The following is a 25,286-nucleotide window of genomic DNA, read 5'->3' on the forward strand; positions in this document are numbered from 1 at the left end:
CATCCTCACATTGTTTATAAGGGAGCCTCCAACAAAAAGAGCTTTTCGGACCGATAAAACGACAATTTCCCCATTAATTTGAGCGAGGATGAAAGATTTGTGGCTGAGGATATTGATAGCGAAGGACTAAAAAAAAAAAATAAAGTAAAAAAAAAAAAAAAAAGGCGATTGAATTGTGAGCGATTCAGATGTTTTTAGACACATTTACTAGGATAATTCTGGAAGATCCCTTATCTGCTTATTGTTTTAATAGTGTTTTAGTGAGATTTTAAAGATTGTAAAGCCATACCTCGAGGTCGGATGACTGCGGTGAACACGCAGTGTCTCAGAGAGAAGCCGAGTAGCCAAGCTCACAGCTGCCTTTTTTTGACATGACAGCTTCTGCAGGACGACGAATAATCCATTGATGTCTCCGGTAAGATATATATCACAATTTCCCCATCCAAAAACATGCTGGTTGACGTAGAGAAAACATGTTCGCTTGACCGCTCCGCTTCACAACAAACAAAGAAACACCGGCTGTGTCTCGGTGCTAAAGACAGCTGCAATCCACCGCTTTTCACCAACTGCATTGTTCTTTATAGTCTCCGTTATTAAATGAACAAATTGCAAAATATTCTGCAACACAGATGTCCAAAATACTGTGTAATTATGAAATTAAAGCAGACTACTTTTAGCTGTGTGTGGTGCAGCGCTAATATTTCCTTACAGTCCGTGACGTCACGCGTACACGCCATCATTCCGTGACGTTTTCAACAAGAAACTCCGCGGGAAATTTAAAATTGCAATTTAGTAAACTAAGCCAGTCGTATTGGCATGTGTTGCAATGTTAATATTTCATCATTGATATATAAACTATCAGACTGCGTGGTCGGTAGTAGTGGGTCTCAGTATGCCTTTAAAAGCAGGGGTATCAAACTCATTTTAGATCGGGGACCACATGGAGAAAGATCCACTCCCAAGTGGGCCGGACTGGTAAAATCACGACATGATAACATAAAAATAAAGACAACTTCAGATTGTTTTCTTTATTTAAAAATACAAACAAGCACATTCTGAAAATGTACAAATCGTAGTGTTGTTGTTTTTTTTACACCCACATGTTGCGGTTAATAGTACTCTCTTTATTTGTCGTTGTTTATACTTTCTGAATAAATTATAATAATAATAATAATAACTTGGATTTATATCGCACTTTTCTAAACACTCAAAGCGCTCACAGAGAAGTGGGACCCATCCTTCATTCACACCTGGTGGTGGTAAGCTACATCAGTAGCCACGGCTGCCCTGATTTGATCATGTTTAGTCGACTCATTGGTGTTCATTTTCAATTTATCAAAATAAAAAAACAATATCAAAACCAAATTACAGAATGTTATTCATGTAGTTTGTTAATTTTCCTCGACTTTACCATGAATTGATTAACGTGGACCCCAACTTAAACAAGTTGAAAAAGGTATTACCATTTAGTGGTCAATTGTACGGAAAATGTACTGTACTGCGCAATCTACTAATAAAAGTTTCAGTCAATTAACCAATAGTGCATTGACATCATGTGATTTATTTTTTGTACATATGTAGATACAAAACATTGCTGTTGCGACATCTAGTGGACACATTTAGAACAGCCGTTTCTTTCATTCCAAAATTTCAGCAAATTTTTATAAATAGCAAACTCATTACATGGGCCGTAAAAAAAAACATTTTGCGGGCTTGATCCTGCCCGCGGGCCGTACGTTTGACACCCCTGATATAAAAGGTAAATAGATAGATAGTACTTTATTGAATCAGGAGAGTTCCTTCAGGAAAATTAAAAGGGTCCACAAAGGGGGCCTGCAAACCCTGTGTTAGTACAAGAAGTAGGTTAGAAACACAAATCCCGATTCCTTTTTCCTCAGTTGAGGGAAAACGGACAATGAAATGGTCCTTGAATGCAACACGGGCTGTATGAAAACATCATTCATGTCGGCTTTCTTTGCCTTATTTTGCAAGTTTGCTGCAGAAATCCCCTTTAAATGCTTGCTTTAACCTTCATCTTGTGTTAGCTTTCTGTTACCATTTCTTATGTTAACGGGTCGGTTTTGACCCATGTCTTAAATCAGCTGAAAAATACACTAAAAACAATTATCTATCATCCAATTTGTTTCTCATCTCTTGGTTACCTCGTTAGGTTTCCTTATCCATGAAAATATTGGTTTTAATATTTTTGGTGTGGGCCATTGGTCCTTTTTTTTGTCAGTATACCCCTCGATTTCAATTGAAAAAAATGGTAAAACGAACCTCAGGAGAATCGTATAAATAAAAAAAAGGTTGTTGTGTTACCTGACCATTACTGAGGGGTATTAGAACACATCTCTTAAATAAATTTGTTTTATTTATTTTTTCATTTTAATAATTTTAACATAGTAACAACTCTATACTGAATCGACCTCAAATGTCTGGACATTTTAGTTTTTAAATGCATAAAAGAACCACATACATTTTGTTTGTTTTTGTACTGGATAACAAGGTAAAATGAGAATCCACTAAAGCTCACATGATTGGGAGAGGAGCTGGCCGTCAGTGTGTTCAGTTTTGGCTCTACTTAGTGCTTTATAGTCTTATTTTTATAACTGGGTCGAAACCGACCCTAACAACACCAAGGTCATAATTTCAACCAGAGCATTTTATAATTTAGTGAAACAAAAAAACCAAGTTTTATTTTGTTGAAATAGAGGTTCCTGACAAAGTCAAAAAGCCTTGATGCATAAAAATACATTTATGTGGTTCTTTTATGCATTTAAAAACTAAAACGGGTCGGTGCCGACCCTAACACAAGACGAAGGTTAATGTGCAGATTGCATATGCGCTTTATTTGAACATTCTGCTTTGTGAATAGATGGAAGATGTTTTTTTTTTTTTTTTTAAATCGGTGAGTGAAATGCGGGCATAGCTCTCCGGTGCGCCGTCACCCTCCGCAGTCGTGAGCGCCGCCGCAGCTCGATCGGCCCCGCTGCCTCGAATAGAGAGGCCTTTTATTCACTTTGGATCTCAGTCAAGTCACTCAGTAGTCACACTGCATTATGCTCACCCCCATTGTTCCGTACACTTGGAGGCCATTTTAGTTCCAATTCAGTGAAGGAGAGGCCTCAGCTCGACAGCGGCGAATCTGTTTGTTTTACCCCTCCACATGCATTTTTTATCTCCAGCTATAGAAAAAACAGCATTCCCCTTTTGAAGCACTGATTTAGGCCACTTTTTAAAGCGTTTTTGAAAAACGGTTTCTGCAATGTGTGCATTCATGGTAAATTTTCTACCTGCCCTTTTTTATTTATTTTATTTTATTTTTTTTATTATATTACAGCCGTGCCCTCTGTTTGCAATCCTGGTATTCAACCTTCAGAGTCATTTCTGCTGAGATGGAAAAAAAAAAAATTGATAGTGAGCTCAAATAAGGCCAATAAGACTGTAGCGCCATGAAAACCAATGTGACAGCACATGACGTCATCCTCGCGCCAGGTGATTGGATAACCACCGGTCACATCATTAGGTACACATAGGGCCATAGGGCGTACCGGACTATAAGGCGCACTGCCTGCGAATGGTCTATTTTTGATCTTTTTTCATATACCGTATTTCCTTGAATTGATTTAAAACCTTGAACTAATTCACTTAAAACCTCTTCTCACTCCTGCGCTTACCAAAGGTATGCGATAAAAGTAAGCATGTGCTAATTAATAATTTTTTATTTATTTTTTATTTATTTATTTTTTATTTTTTTCCCTTGGCCTCAGTCTGCACCCCCACTCCAGGGCCCAGGCTAAGACCGATTTTTTTTATTTTATTTTAATCTTCTATTCTTTTCTTCCCCCCGCCCCCCATGTTTACCTGTATGTCATCTTTTTTGTAAGGGGCGCTGGAAGCCGGCAGACCCGTCAGCGATCCTGTTCTGTCTCCCTGTAATGTTTGTCGGATCTTGAATGGGATTGTGCTGAACATTTAAATTTTCCTGAAGGAACTCTCCTGAAGGAATAAATAAAGTACTATCTAATCTAATCTAATCGAATCGAATTATTTTAAAACCTCTTCTCACTCCGGCACTTACCAAAGGTAGGCAAGGTAAGGCAAGGCAGCTCGGTTGGTAGAGCGGCCGTGCCAGCAACTTGAGGGTTGCAGGTTCAATCCCCGCTTCCGCCATCCTAGTCACTGCTGTTGTGTCCTTGGGCAAGACACTTTACCCACCTGCTCCCAGTGCCACCCACACTGGTTTGAATGTAAAGATTAGATATTGGGTTTCACTATGTAAAGCGCTTGGAGTCACTAGAGAAAAAGCGCTATATAAATATAATTCACTTCACTTTATTTGTATAGCACTTTTCATACAGAAGGCAGACTCAAAGTGCTTCACAGACAACAAATTGAAAGGAAATAAAAATAAAAATCACATCGAGAGGAGCCAGATGAGGTGGTTCGGGCATCTGGTCAGGATGCCACCCGAACGCCTCCCGAGGGAGGTGTTTAGGGCACGTCCAGCTGGTAGGAGGCCACGGGGAAGACCCAGGACACGTTGGGAAGACTATGTCTCCCGGCTGGCCTGGGAACGCCTCGGGATCCCCCGGGAAGAGCTAGACGAAGTGGCTGGGGAGAGGGAAGTCTGGGCTTCCCTGCTTAGGCTGCTGCCCCCGCGACCCGACCTCGGATAAGCGGAAGATGATGGATGGATGGATGGAAAAATAAAAGCAAAATTAAAAAGCAGACAATAAAAATAAACACGGTGCAGACGTTAAAAGTTAAAAGATTGAAATATTTAGCTGAAAACTAAGGTGAACATAAAAGTTTTCAGTTTAGTTTTAAAAGTAGTCAGAGTTGGGGAAAGTCTGACACCTTCGGGAAGTTTATTCCAGCTATTTGTTGCATAGTGACTGAATGATTCTCTCCCTTGATTTGAGTTTACTCTGGGAACCGCTAACAGATTGGTCTCAGAAGAACTTAGTGATCTAGAGGGCTTAAATAGTGGGAGCATATCAGTGATGTACTTCGGCCCTAGACCATGTAGTGTTTTATTTATATGTGAGCAGGAGGATTCTGAAATCAATTCTCTGATGTACAAGGAGCCAATGTAAGGATTTAAGAATTGGTGTAATGTGCTCACATGTTTTGGTCTTTGTTAGAACTCTAGCAGTAGCGTTCTGAACAAGCTGTAGCTGCCGGACAGTTTTGTTGGGAAGACCTGCAAGGAGACCATTACAATAGTCTAGCCCAGTGGTTCTCAACCTTTTTTCAGTGATGTACCCCCTTTGAACATTTTTTTAAATTCAAGTACCCCCTAATCAGAGCAAAACATTTTTGGTTAAAAAAAAAAGAGATAAAGAAATAAAATACAGCACTATGTCATCAGTTTCTGATTTATTAAATTGTATAACAGTGCAAAATATTGCTAATTTGTAGTGGTCTTTCTTGAACTATTTGGAAAAAAAAGATATAAAAATAAGTAAAAACTTGTTGAAAAATAAACAAGTGATTCAATTCTAAATGCAGATTTCTAGAAATAATCATCAACTTAAAGCGCCCTCTTTGGGGATTGTAATAGAGATCCACCTGGATTCATGAACTTAATTCTAAATATTTCTTCACAAAAAAATAAATCTTTAACATCAATATTTATGGAACATGTCCACAAAAAAATCTAGCTGTCAACACTGAATATTGCATTGTTGCATTTCTTTTCACACTTTATGAACTTAGATTCATATTTTGTTAAAGTATTATTCAATAAATATATTTATAAAGGATTTTTTAATTGAGTCTTGTTCACGAGTGAGGGAAGAGTGGATCGTGAGATCGACAGGCGGATCGGTGCGGCGTCTTTAGTAATGCGGACGTTGTATCGATCCGTTGTGGTGAAGAAGGAGCTGAGCCGGAAGGCAAAGCTCTCAATTTACCGGTCGATCTACGTTCCCATCCTCACCTATGGTCATGAGCTTTGGGTCATGACCGAAAGAATAAGATCACGGGTACAAGCAGCCAAAATGAGTTTCCTCCGCCGGGTGGCGGGGCTCTCCCTTAGAGATAGGGTGAGAAGCTCTGCCGTCCGGGTGGAACTCAAAGTAAAGCCGCTGCTCCTCCACATCGAGAGGAGCCAGATGAGGTGGTTCGGGCATCTGGTCAGTATGGCACCTGCACGCCTCCCGAGGGAGGTGTTTAGGTCACGTCCAACCGGTAGGAGGCCACGGGGAAGACCCAGGACACGTTGGAAAGACTATGTCTCCCGGCTGGACTGGGAACGCCTCGGAATCCCCCAGGAAGAGCTAGACGAAGTGGCTGCGGAGAGGGAAGTCTGGGCTTCCCTGCTTAGGCTGCTGCCCCCGCGACCCGACCTCGAATAAGCGGAAGAAGATGGATGGATGGATGGATGGATTTTTGAATTGTTGAATTAAAAAAAAATCTCACGTACCTCCATTTGAGAACCACTGGTCTAGCCTACTGGTAATAAAGGCATGTACAAGTTTTTCTAAGTCTTGAGCTGACATTAGCCCTCTAAGTCTTGTTACATTTTTGAGGTGATAGTAGGCTGATTTTGTTACTGATTTGATGTGACTGTCGAAATGTATGCAGTAAAAATTTGAGTGTGATGTAAGCTTGGACCTTAAATCCTACTAAATAGCTCTTAATCTTCTTCCCTTTATGCGATTTAAAATTACCGGTATTGAAATCAGCCTCCTCCATTTTGAAAATGATGACAGGGGGAAGTGTCACTCGTGACATCACGAGTTTGACCAGGTGTTAATACTAAGCATGCGCTAATTATTTTGGGAAGCGAGTTTTGACCCGGCAGTAATTTAAGGCAGGCGCATACTATATGTCCTGCGACATACGGTATACACACCACGTATCAAGGACTACAGTGCATACACTGTCAAGCTACCTGTCTACAAACAAAACATGAAATAATACTTTACAGATACTGCAATATGATGTTTTTTCTAGTCAGTACAGAATCCTATTGCATTGATGCTATCTTGCGGTTAAAGCTGCAGCTAGGTGATGTGGTACTACGCTAAAAAAAAGAGTTCCTCAGTGTTTGCTCTTACAATAACAATGTTTCTCCAGGTCGATTATTATTTAGGTTACAGAACGTAAATTAAGTATTTTTGGCGGTTTATGAATGCATTTGTAAAGTGATTTACAGGCAGAATGGATTACTCCCATTAGCTGCATTGCTAGCTACCTAGAATCAGCTGATTAGCATAAATTATCCATCCATCCATCCATCATCTTCCGCTTAACCGAGGTCGGGTCGCGGGGGCAGCAGCCTAAGCAGGGAAACCCAGACTTCCCTCTCACCAGCCACTTCATCTAGCTCTTACCGGGGGATCCCGAGGCGTTCCCAGGCCAGCCGGGAGACATAGTCTTCCCAACGTGTCCTGGGTCTTCCCCGTGGCCTCCTGCCGACTGGACGTGCCCTAAACACCTCCCTAGGGAGGCGCTCGGGTGGCATCCTGACCAGATGACCGAGCAACCTCATCTGGCTCCTCTCGATGTGGAGAAGCAGCGGCTTTACTTTGAGTTCCTCCCGGATGGCAGAGCTTCTCACCCTATCTCTAAGGGAGAGACCCGCTACAAAGCACATGTAGACTGGTTGGGCAAACTCCCACGCACCCTCAAGAACCCTGCCGAGAGTAAAGAGCTGGTCCACAGTTCCACGACCAGGACAAAAACCACACTAGAATGCAAAAAAAAAACCTGAGAAAAACTTTTGTCTCTTGTCTCTTATAAGGATTGTGAATGATAGGCTAAATTCCCCCCCAAAAATTGCAGTTCCCCTTTAAGTTAATGAAGATCAATGAAGCATGAGACCAGAAGCAGAAATATGACACCCTTTTTTGTGTTATAATCTATTAAATGTTATTTCTGTTACATCGACAACGATAAACAAAACAGAAAATAAACAAAAATGGACCCGGAAAAGGTGGGGTCATCTTTTATTGTTAATCTCTCAAAATGGGCGGTCAAAACCGAGCCCTATTACCAAGTAGTATTCTGCCCCTGCTTGCCAGTTGAAAAGTAACTACAACAAAAAACACATCACTGATTGCCATAAAATGTTGTGTATCGATGACATGGTGGATAAATATGTACTGATTTTTTCTTGTCTCGTCCTGGAATGTAACACAGTCTCTTCTGTCATGATCCGCCTCCCCGGATCATACATAGTTTTTGTTCTTGAGTCCTTTTTGTGTGTTTTCTGACTATTTGTGGACTCTTCCGATCCCCCAGTTTGTGCACTTCCTTGTTTGTTCGGTTACCATGGTTTCTTATTTGTTCCACCTGCTCTGCTTTTGTCACGCACCTGTGTTTTGATTGTTACTTTAGTATTTAAGCCTGCCTTCCACCTCAGTTCGTTCTTGATTCGTTGTTTGCTTCATACAACTCTTTGCTTTATATATATTTCTGCTAAGTTACGCCTTAGCTTCTCGTGCGATCGGCACGTCACTTTTGGACTTTTGGACTTACTTGCTACGTTTAGCATTAGCTTACCGTGCGTAGCCACGCACTTTATTTTGCCTTTTGTACCAGTGTTCTTTTACTTTTTGTATATTAAATTAAGTCTTACCTGCAGTTCCTGCCTGTCTTGGTCCTCGTGCATCCCGGGGTGACACTATGCGCATCACAATGCGTTTCCAACGTGACACTCTTCTGCACGACTTTTATGATGTTGGACTAAATCGCAAACTGGACAACATCTTGGAGACACTATCTGCACTGCATTGCGATGTATAGTGGATGTGAAGACTATAAATGCACAATTAGAGTGAAAAGTTGAAATAGCTTTTCGCTTCCTGAAACACAAACATGATAATCCGTATTGCTTTCCTGGGCTGAAGCGACCTGGCAAGGTTGCTACTTCGAGTTTCTCCCGTAAGGACAATGCAGGGAAGACACTTAAAGCTCCTTCTCTGCCTCTTATGGAGACACACCTGTTGTTCGTTGGCTTTTGTTGGACTGACTTGCTGCGCTATCGCGATAATACCCTGAAAAAGCACCAAGGTTGCAGAACAAAGCCACTCTTCAGGCTTACACAAACACACGCAAAATATATCCACGGAAAATACACGACACACACACATATACCCCACCCCCCACGTTCCACATGTTCGTCCCTTCACCGCACGTGGTATGATGGAAATGGGAGCAGAGCCCTGGTGGCGGAAGCTTCAGGCCGGATGCTCGCACCCGCCCCTCTCGTTGAAAGTCCTGAGTTTGCATGTCGTAATTTATATGTGTTAATTTTCCCCACCTCCCTCCCTTTTTAGCTTTGTCCTGAAAATTAAATTTTGTTGTACTTTTTAAATGCAAGGACAATACAGATGCATCCATACACTATCATGTTAAATCTACTCAAATTTGGGGAATTGCTTAAATTAGTCCACATTCATAAAGTTATTAAGTAGGGTTGTAACGGTTTTGCAGATACCGCGGTATTTCAGTTTCAAAATCTCAACAATGCCGTGACCTGTTACAGTATTAAATCTTGGTGTGTAGTTTTTTTTTCTGGATCTTTTACTTTGACGGGTCTGAAAATAGACTACATCTCCCAGAATCCTTTGCGCAGCGAGGGTCAATGTGGGGACAAGGCAGGGAAGATTGATTGATTGATTGATACTTTTATTAGTAGATTGCACAGTTCAGTACACATTCCGTACAATTGACCACTAAATGGTAACACCCCAAGAAGTTTTTCAACTTGTTTAATTCGGGTCCACGTTAATCAATTCATGAAATAGCAGGAAGTGATGTGTGTTCCATTTTGTAGTCGATAGAGCAATTGTATTTCCATCCATCCATCCATCCATCATCTTCCGCTTATCCGAGGTCGGGTCGCGGGGGCAGCAGCCTAAGCAGGGAAGCCCAGGCTTCCCTCTCCCCAGCCACTTCGTCTAGCTCTTCCCGGGGGATCCCGAGGCGTTCCCAGGCCAGCCGGGAGACATAGTCTTCCCAACGTGTCCTGGGTCTTCCCCGTGGCCTCCTACCGGCTGGACGTGCCCTAAACACCTCCCTAGGGAGGCGTTCGGGTGGCATCCTGACCAGATGCCCGAACCACCTTATCTGGCTCCTCTCGATGTGGAGGAGCAGCGGCTTTACTTTGAGTTCCTCCCGGATGGCAGAGCTTCTCACCCTATCTCTAAGGGAGAGCCCCGCCACCCGGCGGAGGAAACTCATTTCGGTCGCTTGTACCCGTGATCTTATCCTTTCGGTCATGACCCAAAGCTCATGACCATAGGTGAGGATGGGAACGTAGATCGACTGGTAAATTGAGAGCTTTGCCTTCCGGCTCAGCTCCTTCTTCACCACAACGGATCGATACAACGTCCACATTACTGAAGACGCCGCACCGATCCGCCTGTCGATCTCACGATCCACTCTTCCCCCACTCGTGAACAAGACTCCTAGGTACTTGAACTCCTCCACTTGGGGCAGGGTCTCCTCCCCAACCCGGAGACGGCACTCCACCCTTTTCCGGGCGAGAACCATGGACTCGGACTTGGAGGTGCTGATTCTCATTCCGGTCGCTTCACACTCAGCTGCGAACCGATCCAGTGAGAGCTGAAGATCCCGGCCAGATGAAGCCATCAGGACTACATCATCTGCAAAAAGCAGAGACCTAATCCCGTGGCCACCAAATCGGATCCCCTCAACGCCTTGGCTGCGCCTAGAAATTCTGTCCATAAAAGTTATGAACAGAATCGGTGACAAAGGACAGCCATGGCGGAGTCCAACCCTCACTGGAAACGTGTCCGACTTACTGCCAGCAATGCGGACCATGATCGACTTTGTAGTTGTGTCATCGGATTTGCAATTGTATGTGTTTTCCAAAATCTGTTCATAACTTTTTAAGTTATGTTACCAACAAAAAGACGAAACAAACCCTTGGCGAAAACATAATTTATGTGGTAGTGCGTCACTTTCATCTCAAGTAGATATGTCCGATAATGGCTTTTTTGCCGAAATTCCAATACTGTTCAACTCTTAATTACCGAGACCGATATCAACCAATACCGATAAATACAATCGTGGAATTACCACATTATTATGCCTATTTTTGTTGTGATGCCCCGCTGGATGCATTAAACCAGGGGTCATCAACGCGGTGCCCGCGGGCCCCTGGTCGCCCGTAAGGACCAGATGAGTCGCCTGCCGGCCTGTTCTAAAAATAGCTCAAATAGCAGCACTTACCAGTGAGCTGCCTCTATTTTTTAAATTGTATTAATTTACTAGCAAGCTGGTTTCGCTTTGCTCCACATTTTTAATTCCAAGAGAGACAAAACTCAAATAGAATTTGAAAATCCAAGAAAATATTTTAAAGATTTGGTCTTCACTTCTTTAAATAAATGTATTTATTTTTTTACTTTGCTTCTTATAACTTTCAGAAAGACAATTTTAGAGAAAGAATACAACCTTAAAAATTATTTTAGGATTTTTAAACACATATACCTTTTTACCTTTTAAATTCCTTCCTCTTCTTTCATGACAATTTAAATCAATGTTCAAGTATTTTTTTTATTGTAAAGAATAATAAATCAATTTTAATGTAATTTTTCACTTTAGCTTCTGTTTTTTCGACGAAGAATATTTGTGAAATATTTCTTCAAATTTATGATGATTGAAATTCCCCAAAAAAAAATCTGGCAAATCTAGGAAATCTGTAATATCAAATTTAAATCTTATTTCAAAGTCTTTTGAATTTCTTCTAAAATTCTTGTTCTAGAAAATCTAGAAGAAATTATTATTTGTCTTTGTTAGAAATATAGCGTGGTCCAATTTGTTATATATTCTAACAAAGTGCAGAGTTAAAGGCCTACTGAAACCCACTACTACCGACCACACAGTCTGATAGTTTATATATCAATGATGAAATATTAACATTGCAACACATGCCAATACGGCCTTTTTATTTTACTAAATTACAATTTTAAATTTCCCGCGGAGTTTCTTGTTGAAAACGTTGCGGAATGATGACGTGTGTTTGTGACGTTATTGGTTGGAGGGGACATTTTAGCCCAGCACCACTCACGGCTAAAAGCCGTCTGTTTTCATCGCATAATTACACGGTAATTTGGACATCTGTGTTGCTGAATCTTTTGCAATTTGTTCATTTAATAATGGAGACTATAAAGAAGAATGCTGTTGATAGAAAGCGGTGGACTGCAGCTGTCTTTAACACCGAGACACAGCCGGTGTTTCTTTGTTTGTTGTGAAGCTTTAACACAGAGCGGTCAAGCGAACATGTTTCTTTACGTCAACCAGCATGTTTTTGGATGGGGAAATTGTAATATATATCTTACCGGAGACATCAGTGGACTATGCTTTCTGCTGCAGTAGCTGTCAAAAAAGGCAGCTGTGAGTTTGGCTCCTCGGCTTCTCTCTGAGACACTGGCGTGTTCACCGCAGCCATCCGACTTTGAGGTATGTCTTTACAATCTCACTAAAACACAATTAAAACAATAAGCAGATAAGGGATCTTACAGAACTATCCTAGTAAATGTGTCTAATTACACCTGAAATGCTCACACTGACACTGCCCAGAGCCTTCGCTTTTTATTTTACTTTATTTCATAATTTGTTTTCTAGTCCTTCACTTTTAATATCCTCATCCACGAATCTTTCATCCTCGCTCAAATTAATGGGGAAATTGTCGCTTTCTCGGTCTGAATTGCTCTTACTGGTGGCTCACATTATAAACAATGTGAGGATGTAAGGAGCCCTCACACCAGTGACGTCACGTGCACATACTTCCGGTAAAGGCAAGGCTTTTTTAAAGTTGCGAACTTTATCATCGATGTTCTCTACTAAATCCTTTCAGCAAAAATATGGCAATATCGCAAAATGATCAAGTATGACACATAAAATGGACCTGCTAGCCCCGTTTAAATAAGAAAATATCATTTCAGTAGGCCTTTAAAACATGTCATCAACATTCTAAAACTAATCTTAATCAGGAAAAATTACGAATGATGTGCCATACATTATTTTTTTTATATTTTCAAAAAGATTCGACAGACAGAAATACCCTTTTTTTGGGGGGGGGGGGATATTTAGTGCCGTTAAGGTTTATTGGCGCTCTGCACTTCTCCCTACATCCGTGTACCACTCCGTACAGCTGCGTTTTAAAAAGTCATACATTTTACTTTTTGAAACCGATACCGATAATTTCCGATATTACATTTTAAAGCATTTAGCGGCCGATAATATCGGCAGTCCGATATCATATTATATTAATCTTGAGTGTTCTAAGCCCAAACAGAAAGCAACTGCTGCACAACAAAGCTACTTGATAAGTGAAGTGAATTAAATTTATATAGCGCTTTTCTCTAGTGACTCAAAGCGCTTTACATAGAGACACCCAATATCTAAGTTACATTTAAACCAGTGTGGGTGGCACTGGGAGCAGGTGGGTAAAGTGTCTTGCCCAAGGACACAACGGCAGTAACTAGGATGGCACAAGCGGGAATCAACCTGCAACCCTCAAGTTGCTGGCACGGCCACTCTACCAACCGAGCTATGCCGCCACAAGCTACCATCACCTGGAAAAGATGAGGCTAAACGTCAATTTGTGAGGTATTTACATCATTAAAAGTGAAAATGTGAGTTAACTTTTCTGAGAAACTGCATTATTTCAAAACGTATATAAAAAAAAAATGTCCACCGTAGAGGACACTGCTTCTCTAAAAGTAAAAGTTGACAGACAGAGTAGATATTCCTGCACCATTATTTGCATTTTAAAAATTCATGTTTGTAGTAATAAATATGAGTACAACATTTAAACATTAGGTTTGTGTTCAATTACAGTAAGTGTGGGTATACAAATTTTACACACAATGGCATTTTTTTTTTTTACATATACAGTGTCTTTAATACTGAAATAATATTGTATCGTGAGATTTTGATTCTGTTACATCCCCTATTATTAATATTATGTTTTTATTTTACTATACACCCATTCACAATAAAGTAGTGACTTAATGTTACCTTGTGGGCCACAAATTGCCCACATCCCATAAGGCCCTCTTGAGACTTGGCAGCCCACTTTTGTATTCCACGGTTTTGTTAATGAGCATGAGCTGACTGTTACTCATGGAATAATATAATTTATTTCTTCAGTGTGCCCTTCTAAAAACCCCGTTTCCATATGAGTTGGGAAATTGTGTTAGATGTAAATATGAACGGAATACAATGATTTGCAAATCATTTTCAACCCATATTCGGTTGAATATGCTACAAAGACAACATATTTGATGTTCAAACTGATAAACTTTTTTTTTTTTGCAAACAATCATTAACTTTAGAATTTGATGCCAGCAACACGTGACAAAAAATTTAGGAAAGGTGACAATAAATACTGATAAAGTTGAGGAATGCTCATCAAACACTTATATGGAATATCCCACAGATGTGCAGGCTAATGGGGAACAGGTGGGTGCCATGATTGGGTATAAAAGCAGCTTCCATGAAATGCTAAGTAATTCACAAACAAGGATGTGGTGAGGGTCACCAATTTGTAAGCAAATTGTCGAACAGTTTTAGAACATTTCTCAACGAGCTATTGCAAGGAATTTAGGGATTTTACCATCTACGGCCCGTAAAATCATCAAAAAGTTCAGAGAATTTGGAGAAATCACTCCACGTAAGTGATGATATTACGGACTTTTAATCCCTCAGACGGTTCTGCATCAAAAACCGACATCAGTGTGTAAAGGATATCACCACATGGGCTCAGGAACACTTCTTAAAACCACTGTCAGTAACTACAGTTGGTCGCTACATCTGTAAGTGCAAGTTAAAACTCTACTATACAAAGCCAAACCCTTTTATCAACAATATCCTGAAACGCCGCTGGCTTGGCTGGGCCCGAGCTCAACTAAGATGGACTGATGCAAATTGAAAAGGTGTTATGTGGAAACAGAGGATGTGGTGTCCTCCAGAACAAAGAGGAAAATAACCATTCGGATTGTTATAGGCGCAAAGTTCAAAAGCCAGCATCTGTGATGGTATGGGGGTGGATTAGTGCCCAAGGCCTGGGTAATTTACACATCTGTGGAGGCCCCATTAATGCTGAAAGGTCCATACAGGTTTTGGAGCAACACATGTTGTCATCCAAGCAACGTTATCATGGACGCCCCTGCTTATTTTAGCAAGACAAGTGTTACAACAGCGTAGCTTCGTAAAAAAAGAGTGCGGGTACTTTCCTGGCCTGCCTGCAGTCCAGACCTGTCTCCCATCGAAAATGTGTGGTGCATTATTAAGTGTAAAATACGACAGCGGAGACCCCGGACTGTTGAAGACTGAAGCTCTACATAAAACAAGAATGGGAGAGATTTCCACTTTCAAAGCTTCAACAATTAGTTTCCTCAGTTCCCAAACGTTTATTGAGTGTTGTTAAAAGAAAAAGTGATGTTACACAGTGGTGAACATGTCCTTTCCCAACTACTTTGGAACGTTTTGCAGCCATGAAATTATAAGTTGATTATTATTTGCAAAAAAAATAAAGTTTATGAGTTTGAACATCAAGTGTCTTGCTTTTGTAGAGCATTTAATTGAATATGGGTAGAGAAGGATTTGCAAATCATTGTATTCCGTTTATATTTACATCTAACACAATTTCCCAACTCATATGGAAACGAGGTTGTAGTTATTATTTGTATTTGTTATGCCTTCCGTTTCTGCTGTTTGACTACGCAGCTCTAAAGATGGTGAAATATTGCGCCACATTGATTAGTTCTGAATGATTATGAACATATATGAATGGAAGGATCTTCATTAATGGCTCATGTCTCTGTGCCAGTGTAAAAATTCATGAGGCTCCAAGGTGACTCCTAAGTCACTTTACATAGTCGTATAAAACTGGGGGGAAAAACTCAGGTTTAATGTTCTTGTACTGTCACACGTGGATTCAAATGGGCTCTTTGGAGCCATTAAAGTCCCAGTTGACCAACCATTACAAAGTCATGGTTCAATAAAGTGTTCCAACTATCATGGGATCACACTCCTCAGCCTTCCCGGTAAGGTTTATTCAGGTGTACTGGAGAGGAGGCTACGTCGGATAGTCGAACCTCGGATTCAGGAGGAACAGTGTGGTTTTCGTCCTGGTCGTGGAGCTGTGGACCAGCTCTATACTCTCGGCAGGGTTCTTGAGGGTGCATGGGAGTTTGCCCAACCAGTCTACATGTGCTTTGTGGACTTGGAGAAGGCATTCGACCGTGTCCCTCGGGAAGTCCTGTGGGGAGTGCTCAGAGAGTATGGGGTACCGGACTGTCTTATTGTGGCGGTCCGCTCCTTGTACGATCAGTGCCAGAAATTGGTCCGCATTGCTGGCAGTAAGTCGAACACATTTCCAGTGAAGGTTGGACTCCGCCAAGGCTGTCCTTTGTCACCGATTCTGTTCATAACTTTTATGGACAGAATTTCTAGGCGCAGTCAAGGCGTTGAGGGGTTCCGGTTTGGTGGCCACGGGATTAGGTCTCTGCTTTTTGCAGATGATGTGGTCCTGTTGGCTTCATCTGGCCGGGATCTTCAGCTCTCACTGGATCGGTTCGCAGCCGAGTGTGAAGCGACCGGAATGAGAATCAGCACTTCCAAGTCCGAGTCCATGGTTCTCGCCCGGAAAAGGGTGGAGTGCCATCTCCGGGTTGGGGAGGAGACCCTGCCCCAAGTGGAGGAGTTCAAGTACCTAGGAGTCTTGTTCACGAGTGGGGGAAGAGTGGATGGTGAGATCGACAGGTGCGGCGTCTTCAGTAATGCGGACGTTGTACCGATCCGTTGTGGTGAAGAAGGAGCTGAGCCGGAAGGCAAAGTTCTCAATTTACCGGTCGATCTACGTTCTCATCCTCACCTATGGTCATGAGCTTTGGGTCATGACCGAAAGGATAAGATCACGGGTACAAGCGGCCGAAATTAGTTTCCTCCGCCGTGTGGCGGGGCTCTCCCTTAGAGATAGGGTGAGAAGCTCTGCCATCCGGGAGGAACTCAAAGTAAAGCCGCTGCTCCTTCACATCGAGAGGAGCCAGATGAGGTGGTTCGGGCATCTGGTCAGGATGCCACCCGAACGCCTCCCTAGGGAGGTGTTTAGGGCACGTCCAACCGGTAGGAGGCCACGGGGAAGACCCAGGACACGTTGGGAAGACTATGTCTCCCGGCTGGCCTGGGAACGCCTCGGGATCCCCCGGGAAGAGCTAGACGAAGTGGCTGGGGAGAGGGAAGTCTGGGTTTCCCTGCTTAGGCTGTTGCCCCCGCGACCCGACCTCGGATAAGCGGAAGAAGATGGATGGATGGGTTCAATAAAGTATATACTGCAACACATGAGGCTTTTTTTTTTGCATGGCTACTGCCTGAAACATATTTTAAGGGCAACTTATGATGAATTCCGTCTTTTCTGACTTATAAATATTATGACAATGTAGGATACTTGTGGTAAAAAATGCCGAAGCGTCAAATCCTAAAGTTCATGCAGTTGTGGGTGCCTCTGTTCACGGGGTTTGCAGTCTGGCTGCGAGGTGGACGTACTTATTCAGACGTTAATTCAAGCTTTCAGCCAGAAAGGCTGTGAGGAAACACAAAAAAATGTAAATTAAAATATGATTTTATTCTTATCTAGGGTTGTACAGTATACCAGTATTAGTATAGTACCGCGATACTAATGAATCAAATTTGGTGCTATACCGCCTCTGAAAAGTACCAATACTAAGTACAAATTAACAGAAGTTTTGATAGAACATGTTAAACGACAACATAAGCAGATATTAACAGTAAATGAACAAGTACATTAATAATGTATTTTCTACCACTTGTCCTTAATAATGTTGATAAAATAATAGAATGAAAAATGACACAATCTGTTACTGCATATGTCAGCAGCTAAATTAGGAGCCTTTGTCTGTTTACTTGCTCCTAAAAGACAAGTTGTCTTGTATGTTCACTATTTTATTTAAGTAAAAACTTGCAATAAGAATCATGTTTAAGGCACCGTAAGAATATTTGTTAAAATAAAGCCAATAATGCAATATTTTTTGGTCCCCTCATTTAGAAAAGTACCGAAAAGTATTGAAATAATTTTGGTACCGGTACCCAAACATTGGTATCGGGACAACACTAGCTTGCACATAATAACACCGACTAAGACATGTAGTAACCCAGTGGTTCTCAACCTTTTTTCAGTGATGTACCTCCTGTGAAAATGTTTTTGATTCAAGTACCCCCTAATCAGAGCAAAGCATTTTGGGTGGAAAAAAAGAGATAAAGAAGTAAAATACAGCACTAATTCATCAGTTTATGATTTATTAAATTGTATAACAGTGCAAAATATTGCTCATTTTTAGTGGTCTTTCTTGAACTATTTAAAAACGATATATATAAAAAATAAATTGTTGAAAAATAAACAAGGGATTCAATTATAGATACATATTTCTACACGTAGAAGTAATCAACTTAAAGTGCTCTCTTTGGGGATTGTAATAGAGATCCATCTGGATTCATGAACTTAATTCTAAACATTTCTTCAGAAAAAAAGAAATTTTTAACATCAATATTTATGGAACATGTCCACAAAAAAATCTAGCTGTCAACACTGAATATTGCAATTCTTTTCACAGTTTATGAACTTAAATTCATATTTTGTTGAAGTATTAGTCAATACATATATTTATAAAGGATTTTGAATTGTTGCTTTTTTTAGAATATTTAAAAAAAATCTCATGTACCCCTTGGCATACCTTTAAGTAACCCCAGGGGTACGCGCACCCCCATTTGAGAACCACTGTAGTAACATACATACAGATAAAAGCAGCTTTTTTTTTATGCAGAGTCTGACTCAATTGGCAATTGTGCATGTGCACCTAATGTTGTGACCGGGTGAATCTATATAGTGTTTATAAAGTTTATATACCACCTTTTAGTGTTTATAAAGTTTATATAGCACCTTAGTCTGGGAAAGAATTTGGCAATGACTACTTTGATGTATATTTAAACCGTGTAAATTTCCAAAATATGTTTTGATACTTTTGTAGAGGGTGGGAAGTGGTGTCATTTGCAATCTGGTATCGCCTCCGGGATCGAACATCCTGCAGACAAACTCTAAAAAACGAGTCATAAAAGTCACTTTGTAGCAAAATTGACACCAAAGCGTATTATCAGAGCTACAAGAAAGTACTTTGAATGGCGGTTAAAATCATCGCAGAAATCTTTTAACCTACCAGGTGCTAATCCACGGGTGTCAAACTCATTTTAGATCAGGGGCCGCATGGAGAAAAATCTACTCCCAAGTGGGCCGGACTGGTAAAATCACGGCACGATAACTTAAAAATGAAGACAACATCAGATTGCTTTATTTGTTTAAAAAAATAACAATCACTTTCTGAAAATGTACAAATCATAATGTTGTTGTTTTTTGTTTGTTTTTTACACTTACATGTTGCGTTCAATAGTATTGTATTTTTATTTGTCGTTATTTATACTTTCTGAATAAATTATATGATAATGTTCAGTCAACTCATTGGTGTTATTTTCAACCTATCAAGATAAAAAAAAAAATAATATCACACTCAAATTACTGGATGTTATTTTATGTAGTTTGCTAATTTTTCTCAACTGGTGCACTAACATCATGTTTTTTTTGTTCTTTTTTTACATATGTAACATCATCTACAAAGAATTGCTATTGTGACATCCAGTGGACACATTTAGAACAGCGGTTTCTTTCATTCTCCAAAATTTCGGCTCATTTTTATACTTAGCGGGCCGGATAAAACCTGTTCAGGTGCCGTACGTTTGACACCCCTGTGCTAAGCGCAAAAGAAGGGAAAAATTTTCCGCGAAATATTCTTACATTTTTAGCTGTGGAAAAGGTGCCAGTAATTGTAGAATCGGGTAGGTCGAAACGGCAATTTTGTCAAGCGAGGAGGTTGTGTTGATAGTGTTTGAGTCAAGAAAAAGTTGCATTTCCAAAACAATGCAATCCACTTTTTTTGTATAGCACATTTAAACAACATACCGTATTTTTCGGGCTATAAGTCGCAGTTTTTTTCATAGTTTGGCCGAGGGTGCGACTTATACTCAGGAGCGACTTGTGTGAAATTATTAACTTATTACCGTAAAATATCAAATAATATTATTTAGCTCATTCACGTAATAGACTAGACGTATAAGATTTCATGGGATTTAGCAATTAGAAGTGACAGATTGTTTGGTAAACGTATAGCATGTTCTATATGTTATAGTTATTTGAATGACTCTTACCATAATATGTTACGTTAACATACCAGGCACATTCTCTGTTGGTTATTTATAGTCAAATAGCCTTTTATTAAAAAACCAGGTCTTGATCCGACAAGTTTGTCAAATTATCGGCCCGTTTCCAAATTACCTTTTGTGTCAAAGATTTTGGAGAAATGTGTTCTGGCACAACTGCAGCCTTTTTTAGATGAAAATAGCACTTTAGATCCATTTCAGTCTGGATACAAAGCTTTGCACAGTACTGAATCTGCACTTTTAAAGGTTTTTAATGACTTGCTTTTAATGTCTGATTCTGGCAGCTCTGCCATTTTAGTACTTTTAGATCTTACAGCTGCCTTTGACACAGTCGACCACACAATTCTTTTAGACCGCCTGAGAGACTGTGTGGGTGACAGGGGGACTGCGTTAGCGTGGTTCAGATCTTACCTGTCTGAGAGGTCCTTCTTTGTCAGGCTGGGGGACGCCACCTCCTCTTCTGCCCCGCTTTACTGTGGTGTCCCCCAGGGATCTATTTTAGGCCCCATCCTGTTCGCTCATTATCTCCTCCCTCTTGGAGATATTTTTAAGAAACATGGAGTGTTTTATCACTTTTATGCAGATGACTGCCAAATTTATATGCCGATTTCAAAAAGCCACGGCCCCCTGACACCCCTTCTTAACTGTCTATGCGACGTCAAGGCTTGGTTAGCCCAGAATTTTTTAATAATGAATGAGGGAAGAACGGAAATTTTAGTTTTTGGTCCGGCCCTCACTGACTTGGGACCATTGCAAAATGATGTCCGTCCCAAAGTCACCAGCCTTGGCGTCACTATAGACAGCGATTTTAAACTAGACAAACAAGTCAATGGCGTTTTAAAATCGTGTTTTTATCACCTTCGTCTTTTAGTAAAGGTTAAACCGTTTTTATCTTTTAACGTTTTTGAACAAGTCGTGCATGCTTTTATTTCAAGTGGCCTGGACTACTGCAATGCACTTTATGCTGGCATTAGCCAAAAAGCTCTCTCCCGGTTGCAGTTAGTCCAGAACGCGGCAGCACGACTTTTAACAGGGGGCCAGGAAACACCAGCATATAACCCCCAATTCTTCAGAGTTTGCACTGGCTCCCTGTTCATTTTAGAATTGATTTTAAAACATTGCTGTTTGTTTTTAAATCTTTACATGGACTGGCACCTCAATATATCTCAGACCTCATCCAAATTTACATTCCTGCGTGCGCTCTGAGGTCCGAGAGCCAGTTCCAGCTCGTGGTGCCCAAGACCAGACTTAAGACCAGGGGAGACAGGGCCTTCTCTGTGGTCGGCCCTAAGCTCTGGAACACTCTGCCCCTCCATGTTCAAACTGCTTCCACAGTGGAGTGTCTTAAGTCTCGTCTTAAAACCCACTTTTATTCTTTGGCTTTTAATACCACGTGAGTTGTGTGGTCCTCTGTCCTCTGTTGTCCTCTGTGTTTTTTATACACTTTGATTTCTATTTTACTGTTTTAATTGATTTTACCCTTTATAATAGTTTTTAATCATATTTGTTTTTATGTTGTTTTTATTGGTTTTATATTTATTTATTTTTTGTTTTTATTCAGTCATTGGTGGAGCATAATATTGTTTTTTTTTATTGTTTTTTTTTTAATATTGTTTTTAACATGGCTGTGCATCACTTTGGAAACGTTATTGTTGTTTAAATGTGCTATATAAATAAAGTGGATTGGATTGGATTCGATTATTTATACACTTATTCAGCCTGTTGTTCACTATTTAATTTTAATTTTAAATTGCCTTTCAAATGTCTATTCTTGGTGTTGGGTTTTATCAAATAAATTTCCCCCCAAAATGCGACTTATACTCCAGTGCGACGTATATATGTTTTTTTTCCTTCTTTATAATGCATTTTCGGCAGGTGCGACTTATACTCTGGAGCGACTTAAACTCCGAAAAATACGGTAAATGTTTCCGAAGTGCTGCACAACGATATTAAAAACAATAATCAAGTATTATCCTTAGCTCCACCAATGACTGAATAAAAAATACAACCAAAATAAAAACAATATAAAAATAAATATGATCAAAGACGATATATCCATATTTGTATGGATATATCTGAGTATTGCTGAATGACTCATCCGAGAAATCCACAGAGCGATGGTAGAATTGTCAGATAAGAAAGAATAATTGTTGTGAAGTGAATTATATTTATATAGCACTTTTCTCTAGTGACTCAAAGCGCTTTACATAGTGAAACCCAATATCTAAGTTACATTTAAACCAGTGTGGGTGGCACTGAGAGCAGGTGGGTAAAGTGTCTTGCCCAAGGACAGAATGGCAGTGACTAGGATGGCGGAAGCGGGAATCGAACCTGCAACCCTCAAGTTGCTGGCACGGTCACTCTACCAACCGAGTCATACCGCAAATAACATGTCAACTCCTGTCTTTGATATTTATTTGTTTGCATTCCTACATTTCCAAGAGACTTTTGCACCGTCCACTGGTGGATGACGACCAGCTGTGCAAACCCTTGTTCAAATTTTGACATGGATTCGTGATACGAGTCCGGAGGCTGTGTTTCTTCCGCGCCGCGACTGGGAGTCGGAGTGATAACTACCTGCTATCAGACTGTGAGCTGCCAACTGTCTCCGAGCAAATGGAAGAGAAGTGTTGTCATAGCCGCACCGCAGACAGGACGGTGGTCAAAGTGTCGACATCGTTTAGGGATTTGAGACCGCTTGAGGGGAAAATACACCGGGAGTAAAGGCACTGGATTAGAACTCGGGGGGATTAACGGGGAAACGACACAAATAGTTTTTTAACTACTTCAACACAGGGACCCACGATCTGGGGTGGACCTCGTTTTGCACTAGAAAACACATGTAACATGTAATCTAATGAATGAAAAGGCGCTTAATACGACCTTTTACCGTAAACCGTAAACTTTCCCACTCTCGGATGGATACCAAACTGCATTCAAAGAAACATAAACCGGCACTTGTAAAACTGCTTGTCCCACGTCTGTTATCACGTGCATCCCATGATTAGATGAAAACAATATCATGCTAATATCCTACATTTTCTTGTGGTCTCTCAAACCAAGAGGTATGTTGCAATGGCATATTAGAGCTAATAGTTACCATAACTGTTGGATTAAGTGTAAATAAGTTATCTCATTGTATTCAAATATGATTGTTTTGTGCATTGAGTAGACACGTAGAAAGGAAACTTGGTGTTAGATTGAACTTAGGTTGACCTACCCACTTAAAGGAGGAATTTGCAGATGGGCCAGAGCAATGCAGGAAGTTGCTAATCCTTTTATTGCTATGTATTTGCCTGTGTTTAGTTATCAGCACAGGGGTTAGGTATCCCACACAGCTGTAAATCCCCCTCCCTGAGTGCAGCTGTGTGTGCGTGTTTGTACTGAAAGGGCTTCCCTAAATGAATTAAAAAGGCGAGGAGACTGGAGAAAGTTTCAGAGTAAATTGGGAGCCTGTAACTGACAACTGGCTCCAGTTTCTCTCCTCGTACGAGAAAAGCAATCACTCGTTTGTCTTCTATTCTCTGTTTTTGTGTCTTTTTAATGTCTCATGGTATTTGACCCTGACATTAACCAATGAGACCTTTTCAAATTATACGTATATACAATGTGTTGAACCCATTATGCTGAGTTGGGGTCTTGATCTATTATTATTCAATACAAAGTAGTGTTGTCCCGATACCAATATTTTGGTACCGGTACTAAAATAATTTCAATACTTTTAGGTACTTTTCTAAATAAAGGGGGCCACAAAAAATGGCATTATTGGGTTTATCTTTTTTAAAAAATCTTAGGGTACATTAAACGTATTTTTCTTATTGTAAGTTTATCCTTAAATAAAATAGTGAACATACAAGGCAACTATTGTCGTTTAGTAGTAAGTAAACAAACAAAGGCTCCTAATTAGTCTGCTGACATATGCAGTATCATATTGTGTTGTCTATCATTCTATTAAAAATATTTTAAGGACAAGTGGTAGAAAATGAAATATCAATCCACTTGTTCATTTACTGTTAATATCTGCTTACTTTCTCTTTTAACATGTTCTACCTAAACTTCTGTTAAAATTTAATAATCACTAATTCTTTTGTTGTTTGATACTTTACAGTAGTTTTGGATGATACCTCACATTTGGGTATCAAACCGATACCAAATTGTTACAGGATCATACATTGGTCATATTCAAAGTCCTCATGTGTTCAAGGACATATTACCTGAGTTTATAAAGAAAGAAGATGTTGTGATGCCAAAAAATAGACGTAATCATAGTAGATACGCTTCTGTACTTGGTATCATTACAGTGGATATCAGGTGTAGATCGACGATGCCATTTTTGGCCCTGCGATGAGGTGGCGACTTGTCCAGGGTGTACACCGCCTTCCGCCCGATTGTAGCTGAGGTATGGGCCAGCGCCCCCCGCAACTCCAAAAAGGGAATATGCGGTAGAAAATGGATGGATGGACCCAGGTGAGGTATGGTGTGTAGTCAAGCATGTTTAGCTATTCCTCGTGCCGGACCCGTACTTTTCAGAGGCGGTATAGTACCGAATATGATTCATGGGTATAGAGGTACTATACTACCGTAAAACCCTAATGCAAAGTCATGGTTCCGAATGTTTTCACTACCATTACCATCCATGCTTAGTGAATGTGGGACTTTGTAGATGTTTGTGATCTGTTTGTGATGCAACTATTTATTTTCCTCCATGGGGGAAAAAGCACTTCGCCAATGTGTTTTCAGGGCGATGACTGCGTGATGTATCATGGCATTATTCATTGAATTTATGAGTCTCAGCAGTTATATAGCCTATTATTGTGTCATATTACAAGGAGGAATCTGCGTTGCGTCTCACATAATGAGCTCCTTAAGACGAAGCAGCCTCAGATGTCCTCCAAACTACCCTCTAAAATCCATTCTTGTTACTTATTACTTGAGACATTTTTTTTTTTTTTTTTTACCAGACAGGATGAAAACATGACTCAAAGCGGATGCGTCTGGAAACGACGCCA

At 40.4% G+C, this 25,286-nt stretch overlaps 1 protein-coding gene across 8 annotated transcripts in view; it reads left to right on the forward strand.

Annotated features, from left to right (window-relative positions):
• The window catches only part of adgrb3 (adhesion G protein-coupled receptor B3), a 418,594-nt gene that overhangs the window by 19,548 nt on the left and 373,760 nt on the right, over positions 1-25,286 (forward strand). The gene's annotated exons all lie outside the window — the stretch shown is intronic.

This window comes from Nerophis ophidion, linkage group LG09 (assembly GCF_033978795.1).
Source record: "Nerophis ophidion isolate RoL-2023_Sa linkage group LG09, RoL_Noph_v1.0, whole genome shotgun sequence".
Lineage (NCBI taxonomy): Eukaryota > Metazoa > Chordata > Actinopteri > Syngnathiformes > Syngnathidae > Nerophis > Nerophis ophidion.